This window comes from Gadus macrocephalus, chromosome 5 (assembly GCF_031168955.1).
Source record: "Gadus macrocephalus chromosome 5, ASM3116895v1".
NCBI classification, from domain to species: domain Eukaryota; kingdom Metazoa; phylum Chordata; class Actinopteri; order Gadiformes; family Gadidae; genus Gadus; species Gadus macrocephalus.
Window position 1 is genome coordinate 2,803,847 of NC_082386.1, and position 15,051 is coordinate 2,818,897.

At 45.0% G+C, this 15,051-nt stretch overlaps 1 long non-coding RNA gene across 1 annotated transcript in view; it reads left to right on the top strand.

Moving 5' to 3' along the window:
* LOC132457190 (uncharacterized) overlaps positions 1–15,051 on the top strand; it is a 419,436-nt gene that overhangs the window by 4,228 nt on the left and 400,157 nt on the right. The window lies entirely within an intron of this gene.

The following is a 15,051-nucleotide window of genomic DNA, read 5'->3' on the forward strand; positions in this document are numbered from 1 at the left end:
GAAGGAACTTTGGCTTTGACTCCCTCAAGAACATGAACCACGACATGGAGGAGAAAGGGATTGTTGGCGGCGAATGTCCCCCGCTTGAGCCCCGCTGAGGGACCACCGCCGGAGACGGAGGTGCCCAAGCGCTGCCCGGCAACAATCCCTTTCTCCTCCTTCAGTCTACTTACGTTGAAGAACCAGGAACGTCGGAGAACCCAACGCAGTCGTTTGAGATTCATAATATCTGCTCACACAGCTTTTGGCCGTGATAATATATATTATATGATATAGATATCTATGTAGGCTATATGATAATATTTAGATATAGAGCTCCAGGACTCCCGTGTGTTCTAGAAAATTACAGAACACGGCCAATGGCTGTGTGCGCCTCGCCATTGCGATACATCCACTGAAAAAAGAGCGCATGGTAACGTGGCTGCAAGCTGCTCAGGGCCACACCCCCACCCTCCTCCTTGACCCGCCTCGCTCCTCCTCATTTGCATTATAGCTACAGACACCAAAACAGCGCATTTGGGGGAAGCTCAATGTGCGACTGGCTCGGAGTGGCTGTAACCTTGCACCACAGCTGAATTTCGGGAACGTCTTTGGATACTGTGTTAGTTGCCCACTAATACCTATATTAAAGAATACATAAAATAGCATGTCATGGGACCTTTAAGAATTCAATTGAGGTTTCAATCTTCAAATCTCTATTTTTGAGATAAGGGCCAATAACAATTATTGTGATCACGTGTTTTATCAGGCAGTTGAAAATAAGGGTTAGGGTTAGCACACACAATGCATGATTAGCTTGAGGCTCATTTGCATAGGGAAACCGGAAGCCCTATGAAATGCAAACCGCTATGTATGATGGGATGTATTTAGTTTAACCGTACACTGGGTATTCGTAGTACACTGTATAGGTAACCAGATTAGTAGCCAAAAAATGTCCCACAGCATTCCAAAATAGTGATGCCCTAACTAATTTACTATGTATATTAATCTATAATAATTTACTTTGCTGCACTCTGCTCACCCTGCTTAAATTGCTCTAGGGCATAATCTTGAAATGTTAATCATTGGAGATCGACCCATTAGAGAAACAATGAAATGTCAGATTATAAATATTATACAAATTAAATATTGTTTTATTTAATTGGTTGGTTGCTACTAATACAAATAACATCAATGCAAGGAGCATTCAGTGTGGACATAACAGCAGATACTCTGAGGCAAATATAATCTTTACTTCAGCCACGCTTATTTTGCAAAAACAGCTGTTCAAGATCACTACTGCGAAACATGCAGCAAAAAATTAAACATTGCCTTTGATTGGAACAAACAAACAAAACTATCAATTTAAATTTGGTTATTGACTTTTTCTTTTTTTTTTTACCTTTATTTAACCAGGAAAGTCCCATTGAGATTAAAAACTTTTTTTTATTTTTCGAGGGAGTCCTGGCCAAGAGGCAGCAACAAATAACATATATACACTCACAATATTACACTCACAACATATAGACAGAAATTAAAATGATAAAAAACAGTTACAAGTAAATTAAAATTCATAAAAAACATCTACAAGTAACATCTGACGTAAGCCTAATGCCAAGGACAGTTTAGGGGTATCCAAAAATCTGCTGCTTGGAAACGAGAACTGCCATGGTAGCCCATCAGCCACTCAAAGGGTCAAATGCCAGCTGAGAATGGAGGCTGTTGCTTCTGTTCATAGACTGACAAAGACATTGAGTGTGTGTGGTGACCACTCACCACAAGTGGAGTTGGTCACCCATCACTTAGTACTCAAGTACTATTACAGTGACGCAGCGATGACACACCGAAAGCATACAAAAAAAAGGAAATGTGCGAAACAAAAACACCATCATTGTGATAAGATCTCCTACTCCTGACAAAGTAACTTTACCTTAGCCACGTCTTCTATTCTCCCCAGAACATTGAACAATGTTGCAGGTCAAAAAGTTGAAGGCACCTCGCTTTTGGTCAAAATTGTTAAAAGTCCAACAGGTAGATGAAAACGTATGTGGATGGGCCACAGAGTTCACGTTCAGGTGGTAGGTCTCAATGTATGTTATTGGATTTAGCAGCTCCGATCACAAAAGCTGCGATGACAATGAGTGTAACCTAGGCCAGGCACACTGCCCCTAAATGACCACATCTCTATTGAGTGGCCCATCTCAAAGCAGACAACCACTGAGACCCATATCATTGCAAGGTAACTTTGTCTCATAGAACCACATTGAGAGAAAGAAATTGTTTTATGTGGTACTCTGCCTGGAATACAGAAATGCTGACCTTAAAACCTACTCAAACCTATGGGAGTACAAGCATTTCACATAATCATCATCCAATATTCAAATCAATGAAAAGACTGACTGTCATTAACAATGCCAAAATATCAAAGAGCTGGCAGGGCATGATACATGGGAAAAAATATTTTGCTATTGTTTTGACTGAGAGACTTTTTTCAGTTAAATGATTGCTAATATGTAGTCCCTGAGATATGAACACGAGAAAGTGTTCTGAAAGTATTTAATTTTTTTAATCTCTATTAATTGGACTAGAACCAGACACAATTAATGAATCCCACTTCCAGCACAACTTAGATGTGATAATTCAGGCTTAGTAACCGTTAGAGATTTTAAAAGAAAATTCTAGATATGTATCATTGTTGGGTTAGTATCGGTCTATTATCCCAGAGATCTATGAAAAGCTTTAGTTCTCATCAAAACAACTGCTGACTCTCTAGAAGTCACTGCACGCCTTCATAGGTTTTGAAGAGTCACCACTGAAGCATAAGTATTCAGTACAGCGCTAAAGCTACCCAGGACTTACCTTTCAGTAAATCCTTTTTTTTTGCAGTTCTATAAACTTCCCAGGTGTTTTATTCAAAGCATGCTTTGAATACAAAATGGTTAAAATGGCACTGTATTGATGTTGAATATTTTTTTTTCCACTTTACTCTGTTTGCACTAGGTCTTGAATATTATGATCTTGCAAACTGTCAGTATGAATTATTAAAAGGAGTCGTCCAGTTTAAGCCCGGCAGTGTCACAGGTCCTAAGGTAATTTGTATGTGGGCCTAATTATTCAAAAATAATTATTCAATTGATAATTCAATCAATTTACAAAAGATAGGTTATATCATATAGCGTGTTTTGAATATCATCATGATTTGATTGGTGGATATTAATGGTGATAAGGTAAATGTTGAATATACAGTATGTAATGTACAATAGCCATGCTTCCTAAACTATTCCTAAACTGAGTTAATCTGAACCGTAAATCATGAACGGGGAAAGATTATGAAATACAGTCATTTTCCCTTTTGACAAATGTATCCATAACCATTTCTGCTTCATTGCCACAGTTTGTGCAGTCAACTGATCAGAGGAAAACCTTGCAGATGTTTTTTACTTTGGACTGGTTCATTTAACCTTGGCAACTGACCATATAAGTAGCACTTACATGGTATACCTTCTTAAATGGTATACATACTCCATTTAAGTAGCACTTACATCGTATACCTTCTTGAATGGTATACAGTATATTCTCCATATAAGTAGCAATTGAATCGAGTAGCAAGGCTATTCAGACTCTCAGACTGAAAACTACTGTTTTTTGTTTAATTTATATCTCTTAGGTGCAATACTCGTATTTAACGAACAATGGATGCTCATCTAAATCCAGTGAGCCATGGAATTTTATTCTGTATATTTTTCACCTGTTTTTCATCTGTTCAATCAAGCCATTTTAACCGTGAGTACTTGTTCTATCTGAAATTAGGATTTATAAGAATTTCTCACAAAAAATGCCTGATCATTTTAAAATTGTGATGTACACTTTTGTTGATGTTGATGGCAGTGGATACCTGTAATCGTACTGCCCAGCTCCAGCTTCCATATACGTGTATTTAGAGTAAACCAAACACAAGCATACTATGTGTTTGGATAATGCTAAATATGGAATGTAGAAATATAGTGCTCATATAAATACATATATCCATTAAAGTCTACTATCTGCCGTTCACAACATGATCACCAACCGAAACGGCAGAAAAGGTTGTTTGTATATGCCATCCAAAACGACACATCTTAACGTTTTCATCGACTGTTCGTAGAAACAGCAATACACGTATGTCAAGGTTCTGTCTAGTTTCATCGTTAAAATGTTCTTTGATAACATTTCTTGTGATAAATCTTTTTATTTTTTACTTAATCTTCAGTCATTGAATGTATTATATAGTTTACATTGTATATGATATAGTTTGTTGGTTTATGCAATGTTTTCTATCGTTGCCATGGTTATTCATTTAGACGCTGCTATCCCTGAAACCACGCAGCTTGCATGTTGTTTGAATCATTGTCTTTGCATTGTGTAAGAATAGTCCTCTGAGCTGCTATGTTATGAGTTATTTTATGTAACTGATGAAGTTAATTTAAGAAAACATAGATTTTCTACTAACCAAGGGATGGCATTTCTACTTCTTTAAGGATAGACGAGGTTGGCGTGTTTTTGTTTAGCAGGATTATCTAAACAAAATCACTCCACTCAAAAATACTCCTGTTAGATTTTTTTCTCCCATAAAAATGTAGATTTTCGCGTGACCCATGGATAACATATATCTTCTTCTTTTGGACACACTAGGCGGACGTGTTTATGTTGGGCAAACTGTTTAGGTCCGCTTTGCTTCTGACCAAAAAACCCATTCATTTTATATTTGCATTTTGTTGCATAAGATAATCATGACAAAGGAATCCTACCTTTAAGTTTTGTGAAGTGTTAATGCATCAATAAAGTAGAAAGCAGACGAAATTGATTTTCAAAAGACTACTTATTGATCAACATCCTGTATGTCTATGACCTGCAGGAAGATGACGGGGGCACAGAATGACTAGAGATATCTGGTCTCTTTTATATGAATCATTGCATTAAGATTTAATAAAATAGTTGATCATATGATATGCATCCAGCCCTACAGGAAGTAATGTAATTAGTAGATGATCGAGTAGTAAGAGACCTGGGGTCTCTTTTATATAATACAGGGCCTCAAGGACAACTAAATATTTGGTGTCTCTAAACCCTCCAGGAAGTAGGGCTAGAGCCACTCTTAAATCACGATCCACTCTTACAAAAAAACTCTTACACCACGGCCAACTTCTGAGAATCTGAGCTAAAATTCTTCCCTGACCTACACCCCACCGATCCAACATGCATATCTGAGAATAAGACTTTTATCTCATAAAAAATGAGCAAGATGCCAAGGATCTCATTAGTTGTGTGGCACGGGCCTCTTTTGACCTTTTGAAAACTATTCTGCGGCTTTAGGGTTTGGTCCCCTACTATTTACATCACTTCCTTTAGGGCTAGATTTATAGTATATTATCTACACATTTTAATTGATCTTAATGCCCTGATTCATTTCAAAGAGACCAGACGTCACTATCTCACTCATAAGTCATTATGTGACCCCACACACAATAAGTGTTAGCGACACTAATTATATGTCTATTACCCTCATGTTGATAATTTTAGCAGCCTTTTAGATATTATTTCTGTCTGCATTTTATTTCATTGATTGAATTAACATTTAACACTCTTTAACGCTGTAAAATTAAGCTTTGGTCACTGGGTTGCCTCACAAAAATAGTCATCCAAGTCCGTCTTTAAGATGAAGAAATGTCATCCCTCGGTGACATCATCTAACAGCGGTATTATTGTGTCATAATTATCTTGTTCTTTTACAAACTTAAGTTGTGCCCCACAAAACTACGTCCTCCTAATCCATCTCAAAGAAGAATACATTTCATCACTCTGTCTTTTTATATTATTATTTGAAAAGAACATCATACATGTACACATAACAACTCAGATGACACAACATAAAGACATTGATTTAAACAATCCACAAGCTGCGTCCATATGAATCACCATGGCAAAGATAGAAATCGTTGCATTAACTAATCTACTGAATATAATTTACATTCACCAACAAAAAATACATTACCATACGAGTTCAAAATCATATTTATCACTTGAAAATTTAAATGCATTTGATTAATGAAACTATCTTAAATTGTTGCATTTTCCATTGAGAATAAAACTAATGTCATCCAATTTTTTTGGAGATGTTTATGCTGTCGATAGGGGGCTAAAATGTTTATATGGGTCGTTTTCGACAACCTATACAAACGATAGTTATGATATTATAACTCTAGTTCTTTTTTTGTGATAAATTTTTTATTTTATGATTTATACAACAAACAGATGGATATATAGAAAACAATTAGGCATATGCACAAATAAGACAACATACTACATTTGACCTAAACACAAATAAGACAACATACACCAATAAGACATAAACGCAAATAAGACAACATTTGACATTAAACAGTTACACATACACAAATGAGACAACACACAACATTCATCAACACGCACTCCCCCCCCCCCCCCCCCCCCCCACAAACACACAGGTCTTGCCCCCCACCTAGAGAAAATCAGTCATCTGAACAGCTCAGTAGAGTTGTTAAGTCTGAGTCAGAAATTTAGGATAACAGATGTAAAAGAAGTAGAAGAAGGAAAGTAAATCATGGCTACTCCCCCAACCTACTAACGATAAAGGATGACCACAAGTTGATGTTTTTAGTTTGCGTGCCATGCATGCTGGCCCAGAAACCAGCGTTGGTGCATCAAAGAAAGATCCAAACCAGTGAAATAGTTCAGCAATAGGACAGTTGGGGAGCAGGGGATGGTACGCTCAAGCACTATTGACATTCTGTTGGACACCATACTCCAAAAGTCTCTCACACCAGGGCAATCCCAGACCATGTGAACAAAGGTTCCTGTGGTTTCTAAAGAGCATAGCTGACAGTTGGGAGATGGATTTAATTTAGTCAAAAATAATTTATGCGGATTGCAGTAGAGTCTGTGTGCAAAGTTATAATGAATCATTGGATGGTTGGGATTACGAGATGCTTATAACTCTAGTTCTATGATTGTAGGCGTAGCCGTCTAGCCTTCGCCTTATGGGCTTGTCCCGGGCCTGTGCGCGTGCTTGTGCGCATTGAACATTTTCGACTATGCACCAATCAACGTGGGCACCGCCCACATTTCCCACGGCACCGTGTATATAAGGCGGCGCAAACCGCCGCCCATCCTCCACGCTATTCTTTCAGCATTTGGAGGGATCAGCAGGTGGGGAAACTAGATGGCTACGCCTACCATCATAGAACTAGAGTTATAATATCATAACTATCGTTCTATTTCATGTAGGCTACGCCGTCTAGGCTTCGCCTTATGGGCTAAGGTGAAGCTGCGAGCGGAGCCCAATCAATGTACTCCTGCTGGACCCCAGTCAAGATACTTAAGTCACCAGGGCACATAAGACTCAAAAAAGCAGAGGATGTGCAAAACACAACAGCTTAATAAAAAACGAATTCCTCCTAGATCAAGCAAGGCGATGATCAAGAGAAAAAAGTGAGTCTGCAAAGACTCCGGCCCCAATCCGTCCTTCATGGAATCCATGAAAAGTGAAGGGAAAAACCAGAGTAATACGGTTTCCATTAGGTCCGCTACCACCGGGGCGGAGCTACGGAGTTCGACTCTCCTATAAGGAGTCTTCTTATAAAAAAAACGACGGGATTGCCATACTGGCAGACAAAACCAACTTGTCAATCGGCGAGCCAATAGGAACCCCTCTACTCCGCTTTTCATTTGAAAAACGGCAGGAGAGAAATACTGGCAGTCAAGTCCAACTCGCCATCCGGCGAGAGGAATTTCAACACTGCCGCTTAAAAGAACATGCCTTCATTCTTAAGCCGTAGAAAGGGCACCGGAGTCCAACACAGAGTTGCCGAATGAGCCACTGGACATGTCTAGCATGTAGAAATGAACAAAGGGGAGGGGGAAGACCAAGACGCAGCCGCATAAATGTCTTCCACCGGAACGGCTCTGAGTAGAGCCGTTGAAGCGGCCACAGCCCGTGTCGAGTGAGCTTTAACGCCCAATGGTGGCGCTAACCCTCACATATCCAGCGAGAAAACCGCTGTTTAGACAGAGCGCGCCCCCTGCTAGCGTCGCTATAACACACAAACAACTGTTGTGTGGAGCGGAACGCGGCCGAGCGATTCACGTACATAGCCAGCGCCCGCACAGGGCACAGGAGATGCAACTCTGCCTCCGCCTCACTAGAATGAGGCGGGGGGTGAAAAGCCTTGAGCACAATGTCTCTCGACCGGAAAGAACTATTAATGTTCTCAGGGAGGAACGCAGGATTAGGTCTGAGCAGCGCAAAGGAGCTGTCCTCGTTAAGCAACAAGCAGCTCGGGCTGACAGACAGAGCGGTCAGCTCACAGGCCCGCTTGGCAGAAACCAAAGCCAATAAGACAGGACAGGGCATCCAAAGGGGCCTGAGACAGAGGCTCGAAAGGGTCCCTGGACAACCCGTGCAACACGGTGGGGAGATCCCAGCGTGGTGTAAGCACGTGCGAAACAGGCCTAACCCGTCTAGCCCCACGCAAGAACCTCTTGACCAGTGGATGGCTGAAGATCGGTCCACCATCACAGCCCGCATGGCCAGCCGAAACAGCTGCCGCATAGACCTTGATAGTGGAAAAAGCCAAACCCTTCTCCAATAAGTGCATTAGAAACGCAAGCACGCTTCCCACCTCGCAATGGGATGGGACAGCGTGGTTCCTGTCAAACCAATCAGAGAAAGTGCACCACTTCGCCGGATAGAGGGAAGAAGTAGAAGGCGCATAAGCACCCTGGATAGTGTTGATAACCGCTTCAGGCAAACCTTTGCCCTGCAGGATCAGGGCAGACCAGAGATCAACCTCTCAGGAGCCAGACCAACAACCGTCCCGATACATCGGGTGGGTGGTGCACCGTCCCATGGGCCTGTGAAATCGCATCCGGTCTGAACGGTACCGGCCACGGCGCCGTCCGTGAGAGCGCCGCCAGCGCTGGAAACCACAGAGCTGAGCGGTACTCCGGAGCCACTATAATCAGGGATAATCTCTCCTGTCTGACCCGTTCCAGAAGAGGAAGGTCAGCTGGAGCGGAGGAAACGCATACAAGAGAACCCGCTGCCAAGGTGTGTGCGCCAACGCATCTACCCCCAACGGGGGAAGATCCCGAGGGTTGAGAGAGAACCACCACCTGCACGCGAACAGGTCCACCTGAGCTGTCCCGAACCTCTGCCCGATCAGTCTGACAATGTCGGGATGCAACCGCCACTCTTTGCAGCAGAGGAGCGCACTCCCCCCTGTTTGTTTATGTACACCGCCGCCGATACACTGTCTGTCCTGATCAGAACGTGGCGGCCACGCACCAGGTGAAAGAAATGCAACAGCACTACCTCACAGCGACGAGTTCCAGCAGATTTATGTGGACTGTAGGGGGCGTGCGCCTCTCGCCTCCCACCGAGTGAGAGAGGCACATTCCTCCCCAACCCGTCAACGAGGCTTCCGTGAAGACCACTACGTAGGACGTCACTCTGCCTAGGGGAACACCCCTGAGAAGGGCGGGGGGGTTTCCCCAATATTCCAGGTCTGGTGACACTGAACGGGGTAGGAGGAGAACCCTGAGCTTGTGTCGCACGGGGTCCAACCGTTGGCGAGCAAACCACCGCTGGAGTCTGCGCATAAAGTGCAGACCCAGGGGAACCACGGGATGGGCGGCTGCCATCAGCCCTAACAGGCGCATGGTGGACAGCGCGGTCACGTTTCTTAGAACGCGAAATCGGGAGAGCGCCAAAAGGATGGGGTCTCGCCGAGGAGGGGAGAGCATTGCTGTCATGGCGGCTGAGTCTAGGCAAAGCCCCAAGTAGACTACCTGCCGGCCGGGGAGCGGGATGCTCTTCTCCCAGTTGATGGCAAAACCCAGGAAAGAGAGATCATGGTGTCCGTCATGGTGTCCCTTCTCACAGCTTCCTCTAAGTTGCTCAGAATAAGTAGGTCGTCAAGGTAGAAGATAACCTTCTTTCCCTGACGCCTGAGCGGTCCCAACGCCGTCTCCACACACTTCGAGAAAGTGCGCGGGGCCAGGGAGTAGCCGAATGGCAGGCAGTGGTACTCGTACGCCACCCCAGGAAAGGCAAAACCGAGAAACTTCCTGTGCGCCTGCCGAACAGGGACGTGGAAGTAAGCATTCTTGAGATCCAGGGATGTGAACCAGTCGCCCTCACTCGCACATCAGAGCATTCTGAATTTCCTCGCGGCAACGAATCTGTTGAACACGCGAAGATCCAGAATAGGTCTCATCTCCCCTGACTTCTTGGACACCAGGAAGTAGCGGGAGTAAAACCCTCGATGTGACTTGTGGAGGACGACGACAGTGATGGCCCCCTTCTCCAAGAGACGGGCCACCTCTGCTGCCAGAGCCGTGCTTGCCGCCGGATCCCGTAGCCTGGTCTCCACCAACCCCATAAAGGGTGGGGGACGGCGCTTGAACTGTATGGGATTGCCGTTTTTGTAAACAGCAGTTGGTGCAATCCTGGTCACATCACCATTAAAGAACAGATCTGTAGCCCGGATTCTGAACTGCTCGCCGTTGGACTTCGTCCATACCATCTGCCTAGAGAGATCCCGCATGTTATCATTGTTGTACTGTACATCTCTCCCTCTGCGAACCCAACATCTGCCAGCAGCATCGTCCACACCACCATCTCCAAACTCCAGACTCAACACCCCAGTGCCCTCATCATCAGCGCTGCTCAGGCAAACCGCAAAAGAAAAAAGGGTAGGTTCTGCCGACCTTCAAGCAATATGTGAGCTGTCCTACCAGAGAGGAGAGGACCCTGGACCTGATGTATGCTAACATTAAGGATGCATACATCTCCTCTTCTCTCCCCCCTCTGGGCAGGTCAGATCATAACCTGGTTCACCTCAAACCCTGCTATGTGCCTCTGGTGAAGAGGAAGCCTACAACCACAAGGACTGTGAGGAGGTGGTCGGGGGAGGCTTATGAGGCACTGCAGGGCTGCTTTGAGGTGACTGACTGGCCTGCACTCTGTGAGCCCCACGGGGAGGACATTGATGGGCTTACAGAGTGCATCACGGACTATATCAACTTCTGTGTGGACTGCAATGTCCCTGCATGGACTGTTAACTGTTATGCCAACAATAAGCCGTGGATCACCAAGGACATTAAGGCCATCCTGAATGAAAAGAAGAGGGCGTTCAGAGATGGCAACCGTGATGAGGTGAGGAGAGTACAGGTGGTACTCAAACTTGCAATCAAGGAGGCAAAAGGCAGATACAGGAGAAAGCTGGAGAATAAACTCCAGCAAAACAACACGAGGGATGTGTGGAGTGGTATGAGAAACATCACTGGGTTCCAGAAGACTGGTGGCATGGGGTTGGAGGGCTGTGTGGACCGGGCCAATGAACTGAACCTATTTTTCAATAGGTTTGATACTGCGGCCCCTCCCCCACAAGACTCTTCTGCTGGCTGCCAAACACCTACTGCCACTCCACCTCCCCCTACTCCTTCTCCTTACAGACCTCTTGTCTGCCCCTTGACACCTCAATTCACTCCTACCTACTCCACCCCTCCTTCCTGCTCTGCATCATGTCCTCTACAACCTGAGGACCTCACCCCTCCCCCAACTGTCACCTCTACAGTGTCCTTCACGCATGACCTGGTGAGAAGACAGCTAACAAGACTCCACTCCGGCAAAGCTGCAGGCCCCGATGGTGTGTTGCCCAGGGTGCTTAAAGCCTGTGCCCATCAGCTGTGTGGAGTACTGAGTCTGGTCTTCAGTCTGAGCCTGCACCTCCAGAGGGTCCCCGTGCTGTGGAAGACGTCCTGCCTCGTTCCTGTACCTAAGAAGCCGCGTCCCAACGGCCCTCAGGACTACAGACCGGTGGCCCTGACGTCCTATGTCATGAAGACCCTGGAGAGGCTCATCCTGGAGCAGCTAAGGCCTATGGTCAGGCCCTTCACTGATCCACTACAGTTCGCCTACCAGCCCCGCCTGGGAGTTGAGGACGGCATCATCTACCTGCTGAACAGAGTCTACACTCATCTGGACAAGCCGGCAAGCACTGTGAGAGTCATGTTATCTGACTTCTCCAGTGCCTTCAACACCATCCGTCCGGCTCTACTGGGTGAGAAGATGACTGCGATGGAGGTGGAGGCCCCCATCGTGACCTGGATTGTTGATTACCTGACGGGCAGACCACAGTACGTACGCCTACAGAACTGTGTGTCTGACAAGGTGGTCAGCAACACTGGGGCCCCACAGGGGACTGTCCTCTCTCCCTTCCTCTTCAACCTTTTCACCTCAGACTTTAACTATTGCACTGAGTCCTGCCACCTTCAGAAGTTTTCTGATGACTCAGCAATAGTTGGCTGCATTGAAAAGGGGGATGACCGTGAATACAGGACTGTTGTGGACAACTTTGTCACTTGGAGTGAGCTGAATCACCTGCAACTCAACGTGACAAAGACGAAGGAGCTCATTGTGGATCTGAGGAGGGAGAAAACAGCAGCTGTGACCCCTGTTTCCATACAGGGGGTCCCAGTGGACACTGTTGAGGAATACAAGTACCTGGGGGTGTACTTTAATAACAAGTTGGACTGGACTAGAAACGCAGAGGCTGTCAACAAAAAAGGCCAAAGCCGACTCTTTTGCCTCAGGAGGCTGAGGTCCTTTAACATCTGCCGGACGATGCTGAGGATGTTTTATGAGTCTGTTGTAGCCAGTGCAATCTTCTTCGCTGTCACATGCTGGGGCAGTGGGATGAGGGTTGCAGACACCAACAGACTTGAAAGACTGATTAGGAGGGCTGGTGATGTTGTGGGGGAGGAACTGGACACCCTGACGACCGTGGCAGAGAGGAGGATGCTGTCCAGGCTTCAGTCCATCTTGGACAATGTCTCACACCCTCTCTATGACACACTGGCCCTGCAGAGGAGCACCTTCAGCAGGAGATTCCTCTCACCCAGATGCACCACAGAGCGCCACAGGAAATCTTTCCTGCCTGTGGCCATTCAACTTTACAACGCCTCCCTTAGAATGTCAGACACCGTCCCTCTCTGTAATCTCTGACCTCAAACAAGGACTATAATTCTTGCACCTTTTGCGCAATACTGTACAATTCTTTTTGTACAGTGCTGTCTTTTGTGTATGTATGTGTATGTATATATATATATATGTGTATGTATATATGTATGTATATGTATATATATATATATATATGGTGTGGTATATATATTTATATTGTCCTTAAATTTGTTATTTTGTTTTTCTTAGGTTGTATCTTTTATCTTTTGTGTATGTATGTGTATTTATGTTGTATGTATATGTATATATATATATATATATGGATATGTGTGTGTGTATGTATATATATGGATATGGATATATATATGTAATATTTTATATTATATTTTATTCTTAAAGAGCCCATGCCATTAAAATCACATTTTTCCTATTGTTTGTTAAATAACATAGGTCTGAATAAGTTTGTGAGCTGTGGTAAGTTTGAAATCTATGCAATTTGTCTGCTGAATGCAATAGGCAATGAAAGGAAAAAGGCAGAAGAAATGAGCCGATCTGGATAAGGTGACACTGTGACGTAGCGTTGTCAAATTATTATTCATGGCCCTGCCCACTTGGTTGGTTCGTAACCACCCACAAGAATTCTGAAGGAGTCGTGATTGAGCTAGTGCTAAATGCTAATACGTGTACGGTAGTTGCTTAGTTCGTAGTAACAGGCTAGTTACAGAATTTTGAATGCAATGGCAGAACGACATCGAAGTACATGAACTGCGACATGCTGCCTGCCGCCGGTTGCCGCGAGGCACCACCGCCGCGAAGCACCACCGCCCGGCAGCGGGCAGCCGGGCGGTGGTGCCTCGCGCCGGTGTAAGTACCATATTGGCTCGGCTACCAGATCGGCTCGGGGTCCGTCGTCTGCTGATTACGTTACACAATATCATTGGCTGTACGCTTGAATGGGCGTACATTGTGATTGGCTGTACGTCGGACAGTTGTGATTGGCTGTTTTGTGCTGTAGCTCTGGCTGTAGTCATAGCAACCACCAGGCAACAGTGAGCACATGTGTGAGCGCGAGTAGGTCTATGTCTAGTTTCGGTTTGTGTTGCCAGATTGGGCATATGTCCCGTTTTTCCAGCCTAACGTGATTCAAAGTAGCCAAATCAGGCAGAAAATTTGCCCAATCTGGCAACACGGACAGCTTATCTTAACAGCCAAGATGATTCCGAGGGATGTTTTGTTTTTAGAAGAAAACTATCCATACAGATAGGTTGGGAATGGTCTATGTTCAAAATGAAAGATCATTACAGGCTCTTTAATTTAAGCCTTAAAATACCTTATTGCTGTAGATAGCGTATTGTGTGACGTAATCAGCAGACGACGGACCCCGAGCCGATCTGGTAGCCGAGCCAATATGGTACTTACACCGGCAGCAGGCAGCAGGCAGCGCGCGGTTCTGTCTACTACAGATTGATGTGGAAGTGGAAGAACCAGAGACGTCGGAGAACCCGACGAAGTCCTTTGTGATTCATTATATCGTCTGGACGTGCGCTGTCCAGGAATAACCCGTATTCCTCGGCCCCTACCGCCTCCACACAGTGTGTGGACCAAGGGGGGCACGAGCGTAGTAGACGTCACAGAGCTAGTCGCTGTACAAACAGCGAGGTGTCTAGATGCCGCGCTCGTGTCCGCTGAACAGGCAACGAGCTGGCTAGCCGTAGCACTCATGACCTGTCTTCTCACCTTCCACAGACTGTAGAAGGGAGGTAGAGGGGATAATGTGGGAAACTAGGAAACTAGTACAAGCGTCCGTATCCACGGGCTCGTTTAATGAGTCTCCAGCCCGCCCACGAAGCTCAAAGGGACGCCGCTTCTTAGAAGCAGGTGAACCAGAGGTTATGTTAACATGCCGTCCGGCCGCCACCCTACAGCCATCTGGCTGAGGGGGGGAAAGAGGTAATCTAAAGGAATATTGCTTTTTTAGGGAGTATGTACTGCCGTTCGGTCGAACGGTCTTTCTTTTCTTTATTGTTTGGATA